At 42.2% G+C, this 6,000-nt stretch overlaps 1 pseudogene; it reads left to right on the top strand.

Annotated features, from left to right (window-relative positions):
- LOC115869354 overlaps positions 1-5,504 on the top strand; it is a 7,278-nt pseudogene extending 1,774 nt beyond the window's left edge.
- The last annotated feature ends 496 nt before the right edge of the window (positions 5,505-6,000 follow it).

Below are 6,000 nucleotides of genomic sequence, written 5' to 3'. Positions count from 1 at the left end.
ACCCATTGAGTCAAGCACATTTGTACATTTGTTGCCCTCATCATTCTCAAAACATTTGCTTTCTACTTCAGCCCTTGGTATCAGCTCCTCATTTTATCCCCTACCCAAACTTCCCTCCCTCATGAATCCTCAATAATTTTTTTCAGTGTTTCTTTCCTTCTTATCATTTTATTGGGGGCTCTCGATAATTTATAAAGTATTTTTTCATGTCTTACACTGACTGCTGTCTCCCTTTACCCACTTTCCTGTTGTCTGTCCCCCTGGGAGGGCGTTGTATGTAAATCATTGTGATCAGTTCCCCCTTTGTACCCCACATTCCCTTCCCCTCCTGGTATCACTACTCTCATTATTGGTCCTGAGAGGTTTATCTGTCCTGGATTCCCTGTGTTTCCAGCTTTTATCTGTCCCAGTGTACATCCTCTGGTCTAGCAGGATTTGTAAGGTAGAATTGGGATCATGATGGGGGGTGGGTGGGGAGAAAACATTAAAGAACTAAAGGAAAGTTGTATGTTTCATCGGTGCTATACTGCGCCCTGACTGGTTCATCTCCTCCCTGTGATCCTTCTGTAAGGGGATGTTCAGTTGCCTCCAGATGGGCTTTGGGTCTCCACTCCAAACTCCCCCTCATTCACAATGATATGATTTTTTGTTCTTTGATGCCTGATACCTGATCCTATTGACACCTCATGATCATGCAGGCTGGTGTACTTCTTCCATGTGGGCTTTGTTGCTTCTGAGCTAGATGGCCGCTTGTTTATCTTCAAGCCTTTAAGACCCCAGATGCCATATCTTTTGATAGCCGGGTGCCATCAGCTTTCTTCACCACATTTGCTTATGTACTCGCTTTGTCTTCAGTGATCATGTCAGGAAGGTGAGCATCATGGAATGCCAGTTTAATAGAACAAAGTATTCTTGCATTGAGGGAGTATTGAGTAGAGGCCCAATGTCCATGTGTTACCTTAATACTAAACCTATAAATATATGTACATAGATCTATTTCCCCATTGTTATCTATAAATAGATTTACGTATGTACATGCCTGTATTGAGACCTCTATAAATGCCCTTTGCTTCCAGTTCTTTCCTCTAGTTCCTTTTACTTTCCTCTTGTCCCACTATCATACTCAGTCTTCATTTGGGTTTCAGTAATTCCTCTCGGTTACATTGCCCTGGATCAAGCTCTACCAGACCTCCTACATTCTCCTCGCCATCGATTTTGGATCACTTGTTGTTCCCTTGTCCCTGGGTTTGTTAACACCACCTCCTTTCCCCTGCCTCTCCCTCTCTGATGTCCCCCCTGGAACCATTGGTGCCAGTTGTTTTCTCCCCCAGATTGTTTATCCTGCTTATCTGATCTAGGCAGACCTGCAGAGAGCTTGTTTTTTGTCTGTTCCTTCTTTTGAAGCTCTCCATACCAGGCTCATTCAAGGAGAGCCACTGTTTACAATGAACACTTACCAAAAATGCCTAAAGCCAACTTTACACCTGGCACATGCACGTCAAACGGGCGGGTGTATTGCTACAAATATCACTCCAGAAATGAGTCACACGTCTGCTCATAATCCCTGTTTGCAAGTGTCATCGCTGCTTGAATCAGTCTCCGGTCTTTTGATTTTACTGTGACACAGCTTAGGGATGAACATGCGAAGGCATCTGAAAGAGGCAGTATGAATGCATCCAGAAGTCTATGGGCTATTTCACCATGGTCATCCTGGCTCCGTATCCTGAAGTGTGTGGCTTGCTCATATTGATGTCAGTCCCCTTTGTGGAAATGGGCCACATCATTTGTTTCCAATCTGCCAAAAAATCCCTGGGCAACCAACCCTTTGTGTGTGTTCCTAATGAAAAAGAAGTTACGAATGAAAATCAGACTAATACATCGATTATATCGAACAGCTTATCTGTTATCCCGGTTACTGCTTTCTACGCCCGTCAACAGTTCCAGGCTCGGAAACTCACAGCGGGGCGTTATGAGTCAGCATCGAATGGATGGCAGTGAGCTTGGCTTGATTTATCCCTGTTACTAGACTATGTAGAGCACATGTGTTTACTTTGTACTTTGTTTCTATAAATTGTTGGATGTTCCTCTCTAGTTTTACCACAGCTATCCCTGGTATACTAATAGTGTGGAACTATTTGGAAAGGGATATCAATAATGGTTATATAACACGAAGAATATAATCAATGGCACTGAATTATACATGTCGAAGTTATTGAATGGGAGAATGTGCTCTCATGTATGTTTTTGCCACAATTAAAAAAATAATAATTACACAAATAACAACAAGCATGAGGAAGAAGAAATTGTTCTATACTTGATTGTGGTAAAACTATTCTTGATATCATTGGACTATTAAATTATATGATATGTGGATGAAGTCCCAGTAAAACTGTTAAAATACATTTAAAAAATCAGCTGATATTAGCTGGTTAATTTCCTTTGCATTTCAAGATGGAAAAAATGATAGACGAAAACTTTGGTTTACATATGGAGAATAAAATGGTAACATCAAGTTTTTGCTATTTTTCATGAGCAAGCAGATAAATTCAGATATATTAACTTTCCCTAAAATTCATTCAAGTTTAGTTTTTTTGGTATCTTATTTACATTTATATTATGAAAATAAATAAATGCTGCTCTGCCAATGAATAACATAATAAATTTGGATAATAAATGTATCCTTACTGTTCCTATTGATCTTAAGGGATTGATGTGTATGTGGAAAAACTAAATATTAGAATTTGCTAACTGGGTTTCTAAGTTAAATTGAGGGAGCACCTTTATATTTTTATTATAGAGAAAAATATTTTAATAAGCACATGTAATACTTCAAAAGCTGACTACGTGCAAGCTACAGGAAAAACTCCAATACCTATTGAAGGAGAGCCAATTTAGCTCATCGCAGCATCCCTCCATGAGGAGGGTTTCAGATGCACCAGGATAGAAATGTGCACTAAAAACCAGCAACGGTCTCTCTGATTCCACATTCCCTTTCTGCAAGCCAATGTTTTTTGTTAAGGGAAGTACCAGCCTTGGGAGAAGGTTTGCTTTGCAGTCATTCACTTGGCAAATATTTACAAGCAACTGCTAAGTGGCCGGTGTGCATGACAAACTGCACTCGAAAAAATTAGTCCAGGTTACGGTGTCAAGAACAACCCATTTTTAGTGGCATTTTTGTTGTTTAAAATGTGTAATTTATCACGGAGACTAACTACAGAGTCCATCTACAGCGTCATAAAAGCACTTACCCCTGAGAGAGCCACAGATGTTCCTCTTACATCTTCGGGCATGCTCAGAGAAGCTAGCCATGGCCCAGCACCGCCAAGATTCCTTGCACAGATGCTCAGGAGAAACAAGAGCAAGGTATCCGTGGTGTTTGAAATTTTGAACCTGCCCTCTCCTGACCACTTTCACTCATGACGTGATAACATACGGTTGTATATGGAGGTGGTGCAGTGCTCAACTGCTGAAAGCGCAGTGCTTTAAACCCAACAGCTGTTCTGGGATAGGAAGATGTGGTAATTGGCTTCTGCAAAGACTTACCACTTTGGAAACTCTGTGGGGTCAGTTCTCTGTTCTGTAGGGTTGGAATTGACTCAGTGGCAATGGGCTTTTTCGTTTCTTTTTTGTATATATGTATTAGGAACTCTACAGTTCTCCTAAACACCAAATTTACAGCTACCAAGTCAATGCTGACTCATAGTGACCCTATAGGATGGGATAGTACTGCCCCTATTGGTTTCTGAGATTGTAACCCTTTAGGGGAGTAGGAAATCTCATCTTTCACCTACACAGCAACAAGTGGTTTTGAACTGCTGACCTTGCAGTTAGAGCCCAATATGTAACATGCTACACTACCAGGACTTGTTCTACAGACCTTGTTGTTATTGTTGTTAAGTACCAACGAGTCAATTCCAACCCCTAGCGACCCTCTGTGCAATAGAAGGAAACACTGCCCGGTCCTGCACCATTGTCACAATTGTTCCTGTGCCTGAGCCCATTGTTGCAGCCACTGTGCCAACCCATCTCCTTGAGGGCCTACCTCATTTTCGCTGCCGCTCCACTTTACTAAGCATGATGTCCTTCTCCAGGGATCGGTCTCTCCTTACAACCTGTCCAAAGTATGTAAGACGAAGCCTTGCTACGCCAGCCTCTAAGGATCAGTCTGGCCATACTTCTTCCAAGACAGGTCCGTTTGTTCTTTTAGCAGTCTATGGTATTTTCAATAGTCTTCTCCAGCACCACAATCCAAATGCATCCATTCTTCTTTGATCTTCTTCACTCAGTGTCCAACTTTGATGTGACTATGAGGCGATATAACTTACCATGGACTGGATCAGGTGCAGCTCAGTCCTGAAAGCCACATCCTTGCCTTTCAATACGCTTGTGCAACAGATTTACCTAATGCAACAAGTTTTGGGATCTCTTGACTGCAGCTTCCATAAACATTGATTGTATGCAACCACGCGGAGTCGAAGGGATCAGGTGTAAGGCATCATCAGAACAAAAAATCCTACCATAGTGAATGATGGGAGGGAGTGCGGAGTGGAGACCCAAAGCCCATTAGTAGGCCACTGGAGATCCCCTTGCAGAGGGGTCTCAGGGAGGAGATGAGCCAGTCAGGGTGTGATGTAACAATGATGAGAAATACAACTTTGCTCTAGTTCCTAAAGGTTTCCTCCCCGCTCCCACTACCATGACTCGAATTCGACCTTGCAAGTCTGGCTAGACCAGAGGAGGTACACTGTACAGATAGGAACTGAAAATACAGGGAATCCAGGACGGATGAGCCCTATAGGACCAGTGGTGTGAGTGGCAAAACAGGGAGGGTAAAGGGAGAATGGGTAGGAAGGAGGGAACCGATCACATGGAACTGTGTGTGACCTCCTCCCTGGGGGATGGACAACCGAAAAGTGGATGAAGGGAGACGTCAGACAGGGCAAGATATGGCAAAATACCCATTTATAAACTATCAAGGGCTCATGCGGGAGGGGGGAGCGGGGAGGGAGGGGAAAATGAGGACCTAATGTCGGGGGTTTCAATGGAGAGAAAATGTTTTGAGAAACGATGTCCAAATGCGCTTTACACAATTGATGTGTGTATGGATTGGGATAACAGTTGTATGAGCCCCTAATAAAATGTTAAAAAAAAACAAAACATTGATTGTGGATTTGAGAAAGACCAAATCCTTAACAACGTCAAGCTTTTCTCCATTTATCATAATGTTATCTCTTGGTCCAGATGTGAGGATTTGGGTCTTTTTACATTGAGTTGTAATCCAGACTGAAGGCCGCAATCTTTGATCTTCATCAGCAAATGCTTCCGTTCTTCCTCAATTTTGCCAAGCAAGGTCATGTCATCTGCAGATCACAGGTTGTTAATACGTTTTATCCCGATCTTGTTGCCATATTCCTCATGTCAGAAATGGTATGCATTTGCAGGGTCCGCATATAGATGAAGCCTCCGGTGAATTCCCTCCTATCTTAGTGGAGAGATATGAATAGCCCTATCATCAGACAGAGAACATTCATTATCTTATCATTTTATGCAACGTTAGGCCCATTTTGAAGCTGCTAAAAAAAGGGAAGGGAGATACGTGTGGATGAAGCTACTAGCGGCAAATCCCCTCTAACATGGGCCAGGGATGTGGACGGCCTGGCTAACATGCAGACTGCATTGGACAGTGGATTGCTGCACATGCCGTTAGGATAAAACTCAGCACCCTGTCATTTGATCTGCATTATGATCCATTTAATTGTTTTCTGGTTTTTAATGTGTTCTGCTTTCTTTTTTATTGTGGTGTCTATCTGCTTTACTTGGGTTATCTTGTTGATTTTTTTTAATGATTTTCTGTATATGAAATCCCAGTTAGGTAAATCTACAGAGAAAGTAACTGGATTAATGATTCGTTGCCGGTAGGGCAAAGGAGGTTGGGGGAAATAGGGAGCTAATACAATGAGAACAAGATTGAAGAAAATGTTCTAAATCTGATTGTGAGGA

The sequence above is a fragment of the Echinops telfairi genome, unplaced genomic scaffold, assembly GCF_000313985.2.
Source record: "Echinops telfairi isolate 266 unplaced genomic scaffold, ASM31398v2 ScPeMD7_24;HRSCAF=84, whole genome shotgun sequence".
Lineage (NCBI taxonomy): Eukaryota > Metazoa > Chordata > Mammalia > Afrosoricida > Tenrecidae > Echinops > Echinops telfairi.
This window is presented reverse-complemented; position numbering and strand designations above follow the sequence as displayed.